Source organism: Ornithodoros turicata, chromosome 7 (assembly GCF_037126465.1).
Source record: "Ornithodoros turicata isolate Travis chromosome 7, ASM3712646v1, whole genome shotgun sequence".
Lineage (NCBI taxonomy): Eukaryota > Metazoa > Arthropoda > Arachnida > Ixodida > Argasidae > Ornithodoros > Ornithodoros turicata.
Genome location: NC_088207.1, coordinates 37,873,353 through 37,887,769, shown reverse-complemented (window position 1 = coordinate 37,887,769; position 14,417 = coordinate 37,873,353).

Here is a 14,417-nt window from a genome sequence, read left to right as displayed (position 1 = left end):
GAAAGCAGTCAACTCAATACAGAGCAATGCAACAAACAGTGCAATATAAAACCATATACACCTATTCTAGTGGCTAATAGCTGGCTGGCTGTCTACAATCATAACAACAAGTACCATAACACTAATACACTAGGCTATAAAATAATCCCTTTCGCTGCAGGTGTCCCGTTCTCCTCTCGATGGGAGGACTGCTATCCATGATGGAGATGAGGCGCTGTTTCCACTTTGGCCTGTTGCAGGTCCACATTGGCCGGCAAATTGAAGGCCCTAGAAAGCAGTCAACTCAATACAGAGCAATACAACAAACAGGGCAATATAAAACCATATACACATATTCTAGTGGCTAATAGCTGGCTGGCTGTCTACAATCATAACAACAAGTACCTTTACACTAATACACTAGGCTATAAAATAATCCCTTTCGCTGCAGGTGTCCCGTTCTCCTCTCGATGGGAGGACTGCTATCCATGATGGAGATGAGGCGCTGTTTCCACTTTGGCCTGCTGCAGGTCCACATTGGCCGGCAAATTGAAGGCCCTAGAAAGCAGTCAACTCAATACACAGCAATGCAACAAACAGGGCAATATAAAACCATATACACCTATTCTAGTGGCTAATAGCTGGCTGGCTGGCTGTCTACAATCATAACAACGAGTACCATAACACTAATACACTAGGCTATAAAATAATCCCTTTCGCTGCAGGTGTCCCGTTCTCCTCTCGATGGGAGGACTGCTATCCATGATGGAGATGAGGCGCTGTTTCCACTTTGGCCTGCTGCAGGTCCACATTGGCCGGCAAATTGAAGGCCCTAGAAAGCAGTCAACTCAATACAGAGCAATGCAACAAACAGGGCAATATAAAACCATATACACCTATTCTAGTGGATAATAGCTGGCTGTCTACAATCATAACAACGAGTACCATAACACTAATACACTAGGCTATAAAATAATCCCTTTCGCTGCAGGTGTCCCGTTCTCCTCTCGATGGGAGGACTGCTATCCATGATGGAGATGAGGCGCTGTTTCCACTTTGGCCTGCTGCAGGTCCACATTGGCCGGCAAATTGAAGGCCCTAGAAAGCAGTCAACTCAATACAGAGCAATGCAACAAACAGGGCAATATAAAACCATATACACCTATTCTAGTGGATAATAGCTGGCTCTCTACGATCATAACAACAAGTACCTTTACACTAATACACTAGGCTATAAAATATTCCCTTTCGCTGCAGGTGTCCCGTTCTCCTCTCGATGGGAGGACTGCTATCCATGATGGAGATGAGGCGCTGTTTCCACTTTGGCCTGCTGCAGGTCCACATTGGCCGGCAAATTGAAGGCCCTAGAAAGCAGTCAACTCAATACAGAGCAATGCAACAAACAGGGCAATATAAAACCATATACACCTATTCTAGTGGATAATAGCTGGCTCTCTACGATCATAACAACAAGTACCTTTACACTAATACACTAGGCTATAAAATATTCCCTTTCGCTGCAGGTGTCCCGTTCTCCTCTCGATGGGAGGACTGCTATCCATGATGGAGATGAGGCGCTGTTTCCACTTTGGCCTGCTGCAGGTCCACATTGGCCGGCAAATTGAAGGCCCTAGAAAGCAGTCAACTCAATACAGAGCAATGCAACAAACAGGGCAATATAAAACCATATACACCTATTCTAGTGGATAATAGCTGGCTGTCTACGATCATAACAACAAGTACCTTTACACTAATACACTAGGCTATAAAATAATCCCTTTCGCTGCAGGTGTCCCGTTCTCCTCTCGATGGGAGGACTGCTATCCATGATGGAGATGAGGCGCTGTTTCCACTTTGGCCTGCTGCAGGTCCACATTGGCCGGCAAATTGAAGGCCCTAGAAAGCAGTCAACTCAATACAGAGCAATGCAACAAACAGGGCAATATAAAACCATATACACCTATTCTAGTGGCTAATAGCTGGCTGGCTGTCTACAATCATAACAACGAGTACCATAACACTAATACACTAGGCTATAAAATAATCCCTTTCGCTGCAGGTGTCCCGTTCTCCTCTCGATGGGAGGACTGCTATCCATGATGGAGATGAGGCGCTGTTTCCACTTTGGCCTGCTGCAGGTCCACATTGGCCGGCAAATTGAAGGCCCTAGAAAGCAGTCAACTCAATACAGAGCAATGCAACAAACAGGGCAATATAAAACCATATACACCTATTCTAGTGGATAATAGCTGGCTGTCTACGATCATAACAACAAGTACCTTTACACTAATACACTAGGCTATAAAATAATCCCTTTCGCTGCAGGTGTCCCGTTCTCCTCTCGATGGGAGGACTGCTATCCATGATGGAGATGAGGCGCTGTTTCCACTTTGGCCTGCTGCAGGTCCACATTGGCCGGCAAATTGAAGGTCCTAGAAAGCAGTCAACTCAATACAGAGCAATGCAACAAACAGGGCAATATAAAACCATATACACCTATTCTAGTGGCTAATAGCTGGCTGGCTGGCTGTCTACAATCATAACAACGAGTACCATAACACTAATACACTAGGCTATAAAATAATCCCTTTCGCTGCAGGTGTCCCGTTCTCCTCTCGATGGGAGGACTGCTATCCATGATGGAGATGAGGCGCTGTTTCCACTTTGGCCTGCTGCAGGTCCACATTGGCCGGCAAATTGAAGGTCCTAGAAAGCACTCAACTCAATACAGAGCAATGCAACAAACAGGGCAATATAAAACCATATACACCTATTCTAGTGGATAATAGCTGGCTGGCTGTCTGTCTACAATCATAACAACGAGTACCATAACACTAATACACTAGGCTATAAAATAATCCCTTTCGCTGCAGGTGTCCCGTTCTCCTCTCGATGGGAGGACTGCTATCCATGATGGAGATGAGGCGCTGTTTCCACTTTGGCCTGCTGCAGGTCCACATTGGCCGGCAAATTGAAGGCCCTAGAAAGCAGTCAACTCAATACACAGCAATGCAACAAACAGGGCAATATAAAACCATATACACCTATTCTAGTGGCTAATAGCTGGCTGGCTGGCTGTCTACAATCATAACAACGAGTACCATAACACTAATACACTAGGCTATAAAATAATCCCTTTCGCTGCAGGTGTCCCGTTCTCCTCTCGATGGGAGGACTGCTATCCATGATGGAGATGAGGCGCTGTTTCCACTTTGGCCTGCTGCAGGTCCACATTGGCCGGCAAATTGAAGGCCCTAGAAAGCAGTCAACTCAATACAGAGCAATGCAACAAACAGGGCAATATAAAACCATATACACCTATTCTAGTGGATAATAGCTGGCTGTCTACGATCATAACAACAAGTACCTTTACACTAATACACTAGGCTATAAAATATTCCCTTTCGCTGCAGGTGTCCCGTTCTCCTCTCGATGGGAGGACTGCTATCCATGATGGAGATGAGGCGCTGTTTCCACTTTGGCCTGCTGCAGGTCCACATTGGCAGGCAAATTGAAGGCCCTAGAAAGCAGTCAACTCAATACAGAGCAATACAACAAACAGGGCAATATAAAACCATATACACATATTCTAGTGGCTAATAGCTGGCTGGCTGTCTACAATCATAACAACAAGTACCTTTACACTAATACACTAGGCTATAAAATAATCCCTTTCGCTGCAGGTGTCCCGTTCTCCTCTCGATGGGAGGACTGCTATCCATGATGGAGATGAGGCGCTGTTTCCACTTTGGCCTGCTGCAGGTCCACATTGGCCGGCAAATTGAAGGCCCTAGAAAGCAGTCAACTCAATACAGAGCAATGCAACAAACAGGGCAATATAAAACCATATACACCTATTCTAGTGGCTAATAGCTGGCTGGCTGTCTACAATCATAACAACGAGTACCATAACACTAATACACTAGGCTATAAAATAATCCCTTTCGCTGCAGGTGTCCCGTTCTCCTCTCGATGGGAGGACTGCTATCCATGATGGAGATGAGGCGCTGTTTCCACTTTGGCCTGCTGCAGGTCCACATTGGCCGGCAAATTGAAGGCCCTAGAAAGCAGTCAACTCAATACAGAGCAATGCAACAAACAGGGCAATATAAAACCATATACACCTATTCTAGTGGATAATAGCTGGCTGTCTACGATCATAACAACAAGTACCTTTACACTAATACACTAGGCTATAAAATAATCCCTTTCGCTGCAGGTGTCCCGTTCTCCTCTCGATGGGAGGACTGCTATCCATGATGGAGATGAGGCGCTGTTTCCACTTTGGCCTGCTGCAGGTCCACATTGGCCGGCAAATTGAAGGTCCTAGAAAGCAGTCAACTCAATACAGAGCAATGCAACAAACAGGGCAATATAAAACCATATACACCTATTCTAGTGGCTAATAGCTGGCTGGCTGGCTGTCTACAATCATAACAACGAGTACCATAACACTAATACACTAGGCTATAAAATAATCCCTTTCGCTGCAGGTGTCCCGTTCTCCTCTCGATGGGAGGACTGCTATCCATGATGGAGATGAGGCGCTGTTTCCACTTTGGCCTGCTGCAGGTCCACATTGGCCGGCAAATTGAAGGTCCTAGAAAGCACTCAACTCAATACAGAGCAATGCAACAAACAGGGCAATATAAAACCATATACACCTATTCTAGTGGATAATAGCTGGCTGTCTACGCTCATAACAACAAGTACCATAACACTAATACACTAGGCTATAAAATAATCCCTTTCGCTGCAGGTGTCCCGTTCTCCTCTCGATGGGAGGACTGCTATCCATGATGGAGATGAGGCGCTGTTTCCACTTTGGCCTGTTGCAGGTCCACATTGGCCGGCAAATTGAAGGCCCTAGAAAGCAGTCAACTCAATACAGAGCAATACAACAAACAGGGCAATATAAAACCATATACACATATTCTAGTGGCTAATAGCTGGCTGGCTGTCTACAATCATAACAACGAGTACCATAACACTAATACACTAGGCTATAAAATAATCCCTTTCGCTGCAGGTGTCCCGTTCTCCTCTCGATGGGAGGATTGCTATCCATGATGGAGATGAGGCGCTGTTTCCACTTTGGCCTGCTGCAGGTCCACATTGGCCGGCAAATTGAAGGCCCTAGAAAGCAGTCAACTCAATACAGAGCAATGCAACAAACAGGGCAATATAAAACCATATACACCTATTCTAGTGGATAATAGCTGGCTGTCTACGATCATAACAACAAGTACCTTTACACTAATACACTAGGCTATAAAATAATCCCTTTCGCTGCAGGTGTCCCGTTCTCCTCTCGATGGGAGGACTGCTATCCATGATGGAGGTGAGGCGCTGTTTCCACTTTGGCCTGCTGCAGGTCCACATTGGCCGGCAAATTGAAGGCCCTAGAAAGCAGTCAACTCAATACAGAGCAATGCAACAAACAGGGCAATATAAAACCATATACACCTATTCTAGTGGATAATAGCTGGCTGTCTACGATCATAACAACAAGTACCTTTACACTAATACACTAGGCTATAAAATAATCCCTTTCGCTGCAGGTGTCCCGTTCTCCTCTCGATGGGAGGACTGCTATCCATGATGGAGATGAGTCGCTGTTTCCACTTTGCCCTGCTGCAGGTCCACATTGGCCGGCAAATTGAAGGCCCTAGAAGGCAGTCAACTCAATACAGAGCAATGCAACAAACAGGGCAATATAAAACCATCTACACGTATTCCACTGGCTAATAGCTGGCTGGCTGTCTACAATCATAACAACAAGTACCATCGCACTAATACACTAGGCTATAAAATAATCCCTTTCGCTGTAGGTGTCCCGTTCTCCTCTCGATGGGAGGACTGCTATCCATGATGGAGATGAGTCGCTGTTTCCACTTTAGCCTGCTGCAGGTCCACATTGGCCGGCAAATTGAAGGCCCTAGAAAGCAGTCAACTCAATACAGAGCAATACAACAAACAGGGCAATATAAAACCATATACACATATTCTAGTGGCTAATAGCTGGCTGGCTGTCTACAATCATAACAACAAGTACCTTTACACTAATACACTAGGCTATAAAATAATCCCTTTCGCTGCAGGTGTCCCGTTCTCCTCTCGATGGGAGGACTGCTATCCATGATGGAGATGAGGCGCTGTTTCCACTTTGGCCTGCTGCAGGTCCACATTGGCCGGCAAATTGAAGGCCCTAGAAAGCAGTCAACTCAATACAGAGCAATGCAACAAACAGGGCAATATAAAACCATATACACCTATTCTAGTGGCTAATAGCTGGCTGGCTGTCTACAATCGTAACAACGAGTACCATAACACTAATACACTAGGCTATAAAATAATCCCTTTCGCTGTAGGTGTCCCGTTCTCCTCTCGATGGGAGGACTGCTATCCATGATGGAGATGAGTCGCTGTTTCCACTTTGGCCTGCTGCAGGTCCACATTGGCCGGCAAATTGAAGGCCCTAGAAAGCAGTCAACTCAATACAGAGCAATGCAACAAACAGGGCAATATAAAACCATCTACACGTATTCCACTGGCTAATAGCTGGCTGGCTGTCTACAATCATAACAACAAGTACCATCGCACTAATACACTAGGCTATAAAATAATCCCTTTCGCTGTAGGTGTCCCGTTCTCCTCTCGATGGGAGGACTGCTATCCATGATGGAGATGAGTCGCTGTTTCCACTTTGGCCTGCTGCAGGTCCACATTGGCCGGCAAATTGAAGGCCCTAGAAAGCAGTCAACTCAATACAGAGCAATGCAACAAACAGGGCAATATAAAACCATCTACACGTATTCTACTGGCAGATAGCTGGCTGGTTCTCCACAATCATAACAACAAGTACCATCGCACTAATACACTAGGCTATAAAATAATCCCTTTCGCTGTAGGTGTCCCGTTCTCCTCTCGATGGGAGGACTGCTATCCATGATGGAGATGAGTCGCTGTTTCCACTTTGGCCTGCTGCAGGTCCACATTGGCCGGCAAATTGAAGGCCCTAGAAAGCAGTCAACTCAATACAGAGCAATGCAACAAACAGGGCAATATAAAACCATCTACACGTATTCCACTGGCTAATAGCTGGCTGGCTGTCTACAATCATAACAACAAGTACCATCGCACTAATACACTAGGCTATAAAATAATCCCTTTCGCTGTAGGTGTCCCGTTCTCCTCTCGATGGGAGGACTGCTATCCATGATGGAGATGAGTCGCTGTTTCCACTTTGGCCTGCTGCAGGTCCACATTGGCCGGCAAATTGAAGGCCCTAGAAAGCAGTCAACTCAATACAGAGCAATGCAACAAACAGGGCAATATAAAACCATCTACACGTATTCTACTGGCAGATAGCTGGCTGGTTCTCCACAATCATAACAACAAGTACCATCGCACTAATACACTAGGCTATAAAATAATCCCTTTCGCTGTAGGTGTCCCGTTCTCCTCTCGATGGGAGGACTGTTATCCATGATGGAGATGAGTCGCTGTTTCCACTTTGGCCTGCTACAGGTCCACATTGGCCGGCAAATTGAAGGCCCTAGAAAGCAGTCAATACAATGCAATGCAACTCAATACAATGCAATGCAACAAACAAGGCAATATAAAACCATCTACACGTATTCTACTTGCTGATAGCTGGCTGGCTCTCTACTGTCATAACAACAAATACCATCACACTAATACACACATACAATACATGCAATCACACAATGCGACACCACCGTTTGGGCGCCGCTGTCCGGATCATTTGGTGTTCGCAGCCGGATGCATGCCGTGCGAGGCACACTGTCGCCTTTCAGTTGGAAGGAGAGAGAAGTGTAATTATATTGCCATGATCTTTCATCACGAGGAAAGGCAAAGAGCGTGAGGCGAGTGTGATCTAGGCTCCTACCGGCTACCGAGCAGGATTGCAAAATAAATGTATTGTTGTCCTGTCAATCTGTTCTGCCGGCACAGTTCCCTGTGAAGCCGGTCCAGGACGCACGGCCCCACCTGCGATAGCAGCGACGTCGCCCGCCTATAAGCGTGGTCGACTACGGCAAGCAGTTTCATCCTCACCACCACCATCACCTGGATTGAGCCTAGAACCTCAATGGACACCAGAAGAATCTTACAAGCGTTACGGACGACAGAGAATGCAAACTGGTGTTTCGTTGCTTGATGACGTATGAAACTACTTGACAAGCAACTTGGATACGTACTGCGGTATTTCAGGTGCTAGTTGGTATAGCTTGTTCGAGAAGAAAAGTTCATTGTATATTGATCGCGTAGCGCTTGTCAACTACCAAGCGAAGGCGTGAAAACGCTCTTTGGGCCAAAATTCGAGAGCAGCAGAAATTAGGTCACAACTATCCAGGGAAGAATAAGCCAGACTAACGACGCTCCTCGAGTGGCCCTCACCTACTGCTCTTACTAGGTTGCTTGTTTGTATGCATGAATATTTGCATGGCAAAAAGTGGCCTACACCCGCAAAGCACAAACAATGGACCGGAGGATTACTGGATCGTAGTTGTGGGTGTAGGTCACTTTTTGAACAGGCACAAGTCAGAGCTATGTGCAAACCAAGAATATAGCAAGTGAGATTGCTGAAGCGTCCTTAAAGGGACGGTCACATCCGGAAACCCATCTATGAAACCGATACCACTGCGTTCGGCATCGACCAACAGTCTACCTGGCTAATTTTTTCGTCCGAAAAGTGCTCAGATATTACCTAAACGAATTTTAAAGATCAGCGCTGCCTCCGCGGCTGCAGAAGCTCCAAGCGGCGTGACGTCACTCCCTAAGTGGAGGAGTGAGAGGGCGGCACGTAGAGGAGGAAAGGCGCCGTCTAACGTAATTCGATCGGCGTTCTAATGATCGCCGTGGAGGGAGACAATAGTGCATGCCGGGCTCTTCGTTTTTAGGGCGAGGGCAGTACTATTTTTGAAACGTGATGTGGACAAGCTTGCGCTTGTCCCATCCTAGAGTTGGCAATACAACTCTGTACGTTGGTCAGATGCGACATAGCGTACATGTCCCCGGTCCGGTCCGCCGTGTGAACTCGCCATACAGTCCGACGGAATGGGGCAGAAAGGCGCGCGGCGGACCGCTGCGCGACGCCAGTGGCAGTCGTTCAGTTTATAGTTAGGCGGTTTGAAGCGAAACGTGGCGGGACGGCGGCGCCAGCCTTCGTCCAACGAGTAGGGCACGTCTCTACTTCTGGTGTCAGTCCGCAGTAGTTCCGACTACAATGCGCTGCTCTTATCATTCGAAGCCGCAAATGATCATCAGAGTCTGAACGAAGCACGTCGAGTGGATGGCTGAGATACAAAAGTGGAAGAGGTGCAGAAAAATGCGAACTTCACATCCGTGCGCTCTGTGACCACACCTTCAGTTGCGTTGTAAATACGGTCATTGTCCACCGTCGCTGTTGAAGTTACTTGTTTCGCCTCATCAACTAGGGATGCAAGAAGTATTGGAAAGTTGTTCGGGACAGCGTTTGTCAAAGATTTGGAGACGACGGACAGCATTGACAAATAAAGTGGTACGGATGCAACCAATGATATCGCGCCGTAGCTTCGCGTCGCTCCGTTTATCTCGTCGCACTATAATCAAGTGACGACGGCGAAGCGTGGCGTGGCGTGGCGAACTGTAGCGGGCGGCAGGGAATGCGGCGGCGACTGACGAAACTTTGCGTCGGACTGTAAACCAGCCTTATGATATGAGTCGCCCGTACGGCCGCGGCGTTCTTTTTTCAAAGGCGTGCCATATTGGCTGGTTACAGAATGACATTTTCTCTCTCTTTTTTTTTTCCAAAGAGGGAATTCCGGCATACTCACAGCACCCGGCGTCTGCTCTTATCATGTATTCCGTCGAATAACAGTGAAGGAGAGATGCGTGTAACTTATCGCTCTATTAACATTCCTTGTGAAGAGATATCTTCATGAGCACTATAGTTTTATGACATCATTCAGGTTTTCAATTAGCAGTTGTCTCATGGTCCTGTCTTCGCAGTGTTGTTGAGAGACGCAGCTTATATGGAATAGATAAGATAACTTGATGGATAACAAGATAACCCCTCCTTCCCCTCTCCCCTTTTTGTGTTGTACCGCCTTGATACAATAAAATTTTCATTTTAGTTGTGAGTAAGCAGTCGTACCGTCAACTTCTTGGCTCTGTCCTTGTCTTTTGCTGCTTCCACTTCTAATGTAAGCCTAAATAAGACATGTGACGGAGACGAACGCCTACCAGTAACCGTACACACGGGCTGTCAAGCTTTCCAGTTTCAAGAAGTAACATATTGTGGAAGTACGACTACACCTTTGGTTTCGACAACACTTTAGTACATGATCGCGTACCAATTTTGTAACTCACCGTACAAAATGTAAGTCACATAAGGAACTACATCCAGCTTCATGTGTTTCTTTTGCGCATGCACTATTTTTCGGCTCAACTGTTTGAAACGAGGACGCCTCAGGTGTTCATTCAAACGCTCTTTCAGCCTCCCGTCCCGCATCGCGATAGGAAACAGTTCCTCCTTCTGGCAGTTGAGATTAACTACCAGGTGTTGATTTCTCGCTGCATTGCAGCACAGAGTGGCCGCATCCGTAGTGTAGCAGAAGTGCTAAATCTTGTTCGAGCAGGGGTTCGTCGCGCTCTTCGTAGAGAGAGAGCTGTGCTGGGAGCTGTGCACTTTGCAAGACGGTGGCAGACATCTTCGGTCCTCTTTGAAGATGATAGAGGTACGTATGTGCTTCACTTTTAGGTGGCCAAGTAGGGTGTGCCGTTGTCACGTTCGCAGCTTTCCGTGAGTGTTCGTTCGTTGCATGGTGACGTCCAGCACACATATTAATCTAGAGATCATATTGCTCTAGAGTTGGCATCTACGTAGCCTTAGTTTAGTCCGTGTGAAACGTTAGAGGGAGCCAGTCTGTGTGGCTGGTCTTCCGCTCTGATGCCAATACAGAGGTGTTTTGTTTTTTTTTCCTTAAAACGCCTCAGATTACGTCGGGAAGATTTTTTCCGAAAAAAGTACGCCTCATCAGTCCGTCGCCTCTGAGAGAGTTACGTGGACGCAGATATTTCTACGTTGACTTGCGCACGACGTCCTACCACTCAGGCATCGTTTGTATCACTATATGGTCTCGCCTCGCCAGCTGTCCTCTCTGCTCTAGCCATGAAACTGCGCAGTACGCTTTTCACGAGTGTCTCTTTCCTGACGTCTTGTGGCACAGAGTTGAGGAGCTGTATGGAGTTCCACAGGTTCGCTGGAGCACCATTCAGACAGTCCTTCAAGCCCCCGTTCCAATCCGGGATAGACGGCACTTCATTCTTTTAGCCGTAGAGGTCAACTACCAAGTGTAGATAGCCCGCTGCATAGCGGTACACAGCGGTCGCGCTAGGGGGGCCATCACACATTCTAAGCCTCATTCGAGCGGGTATTCGCAGAGTTCTACACAGGGAGAGATCAGTTCTTGGTGCTGCGGAGTTCAGAAGACGCTGGCTAGCTTTGTCTGTGCTCTTCGCAGAAACGACGTTGTCCACTACAAAGCATTACTTTCCTTGTTGTCGTTATCCCGTACGCAACTCTCCGCAGTCTTGGTCCGTTGCGGTGACGACAAGCATGAACAGCAATCCTTAACGTGATGTGATTTCACAGGCAGGAGTTGGTATTGCACTAGATCTAGTTTTAGTCCTAGTTTGTTGAGGCGGCGGTTGGGGGCCAGTCCATGTGACTCGACTTCCGCTTCGATGCGAATACATATAGGTTCGACATCCTTCCTTCCCTCCACAGGCTCCGTCGCTTCCGTATGGTGCAGAGTTCCACCTGTTGTTTCTGCGACCGAACCGAGAGTGTCCAACACGTCTTTTATGATTGTCGCGCGTCTTTTGTGTCCGGGTATCGCGTTGCTTCTCCTTGCAATACCCCACGCAGTGGGGAGCACTCCGCGTGTCTCCTTGTCAGTGGCGTAGCCAGACCTCAAAGGTATGGGGGGCTCGATACGAAAACTCGCCCCCCCCCCCCGCTGATCCTGTGTCGACTACACACACATACTTGTGCACACTGCAAACTGAGGATTAAAAAAGGGAACGAAAATAGTTGATTTAGACGTTCACAGTACGATTACATGTATAGGCTGTCATGACCAATGAAGTGGTGTCACGAGATTGGAAGTATTTTGAAAAGCTCATACTTTGAAAACCATTCAAGAGTGCTTCTTAGATAGACGCCATGAACTGCAAGAACTTTCGCGATAGTCACACTGGTCCCCCCCCCCCCCCCCCATATATTATGTTCTCGGATTTGCACGATTTGTGTGGGTCGGTCCGTGGCAGGTAGGGGGGGCTCGAGCCCCCCCTAGCCCCCCCGTGGCTACGCCACTGCTCCTTGTTCACCTACGCATCGCCTTTGTCGCATGGCTGTCTTCTTGGGCCTTGAGACGCTCTGGAGAGGAGCTCGTACTCGTGCTCCGCTTCGGCGCGGTAAGTTTTTGCCAATCTTGGCGGCGGTCGCGTCTCTGCGATCTGCGCTCAGATCTTTCACCTGGAAAGATTTTTCTTAATCTTTCAAAACCGCGAACGCGGTAGACGGGGGCTAAAAGGGATCTTGCTCTTTTTGGGGTGAGAGCACCTTTGTTGGACCGTGTCTTGGAACCAGGGTCGGATCCAGACCCTCGGTATGAGGGAGGGGTGGTTTCTTTGTCGGAGCGCGTAATGGGTGAGGGAAGAGAGGTTATCCATGTATAAACAGACGTTTGGGGGAGGCGATCGTCCAACCGCCTCCCCCCCATGGATCCGCCACTGCTTGGAATACGACCGAAAGGTCGCGGGGCAGTAATGCTTGCAGCACTGCTCCTGGAAAGATTCCCCATAACCTTAGGGCAATTTTAGGGGATACTCTGGTCTCCCTTCAAATCCGCGTACGCGGTGGAGGGAGGCAAAAAGAGAGCCTGCTCTTCTTAGGGTAAGAGCACCATTGTTAACGCGGTCTGCCTTGGTGGACCGTACAGTGGTTTATCCAGAATCCCAAGCATGGAGGGCTGTTAGAAAAAATTGGGGGAGTCAATATTATAGTTACGTACGTCACTACAGCTTAACATATCATTATCGACATGGGTCTCAAGCTGAACTCGCAAGGGCACCCCCTGTAGGGGGTACACAGGTGAAAAAGTTGGGGGTGTCACTGAACATTTGGGGGTGTAGGCGGATCTGGATAAATCACTGGGACCGTGACTTGGAATATGGCCGAACGGTCGCGGGGCAGTAATGGTTGCAGTTCTGCGCCTGGAAAGATTCCCCATAACCTTAGGGCAATTTTAGGGGATACTCTGGTCTTCTTTCAAATCCGCGCACGCGGTGGAGGGAGGCAGAAGGGGAGCCTGCTATTCTTAGGGTAAGAGCACCATTGTTAACGCGGTCTACCTTGGTGGACTGTGTCTTGCGGAATACGGCCGAACGGTGGCGGGGCAGTAATGCTGGTAGTTCTTCTCCCGGTAAGATTCTTCCTAACCTAACCAGTAAACAATACAGCGAGAATACATACCAGGGAAGATTCATTGATCTTAGCGAAACGTAACACAAACACTCCGAAACTTCGCATTTGACACCTGCAGACGAACACTTTCCATGTCGTCTGCGAAGAACCGCGAACTGCCGGCAGACGACAGTCACGTGATGTAATTGTGTCACGTGACGGGCAAGTCAAACCACCATTTTGATAGCTGTACTTAATCGAATTAGTATAAAATGAAACGACTGCGGCATACTCTCAATAATTTGGAGCTTTGTAAAGAGATGTGTTTTTGTATATGTCATACTCTAGGGACGCCGAGCATCTGCTATTGTCCGCGCCGGTCACTGCTATGTCGGATTCTCTTTTCTTTTTACGTGTTTTACTGTTTTGAAGGAAAATGTCGTTCGCTCGCCTATGGTACACTCCACCTCCGGTGCACAGCTTCTAGATCACACACATAGCAGTACAGTCTATACGTAGAGGTGTGCGAGAAATAAATAAAAAATAAACGTGCAATTCTGCTTAATGATGTTAAAGATATTTTGGTAGCACACACTGCAGGAAAGTAAACTGCATTTGGTTTTGCTACGCAGATGGATCCCGAACCGCTGCACAGCGCACGTGTGCAACGAGTACCCAGTCCACTCCCCCTCAATTTCTGCCATTGCTCAGTGCTTCAATTTACCTCGGGCAATATATGTAACATGCTGGCTGAGACTAGACCGCGTCCAACCCACCCCAGAAAATTCTGCACCCGCGCCTGCCTACTTACGGACTGCTGCGTGCAAACTCGTGAACACAAGAGGCTTAGCGCTTAGCAGCGTGGGTCCAACGTGGGTCCAGCGTGGGTCCGTGGGTTCAAACGGCAAAGATATATATATATATATATATATAATTTTCACGATTTTTCCACGAAGAACTATAG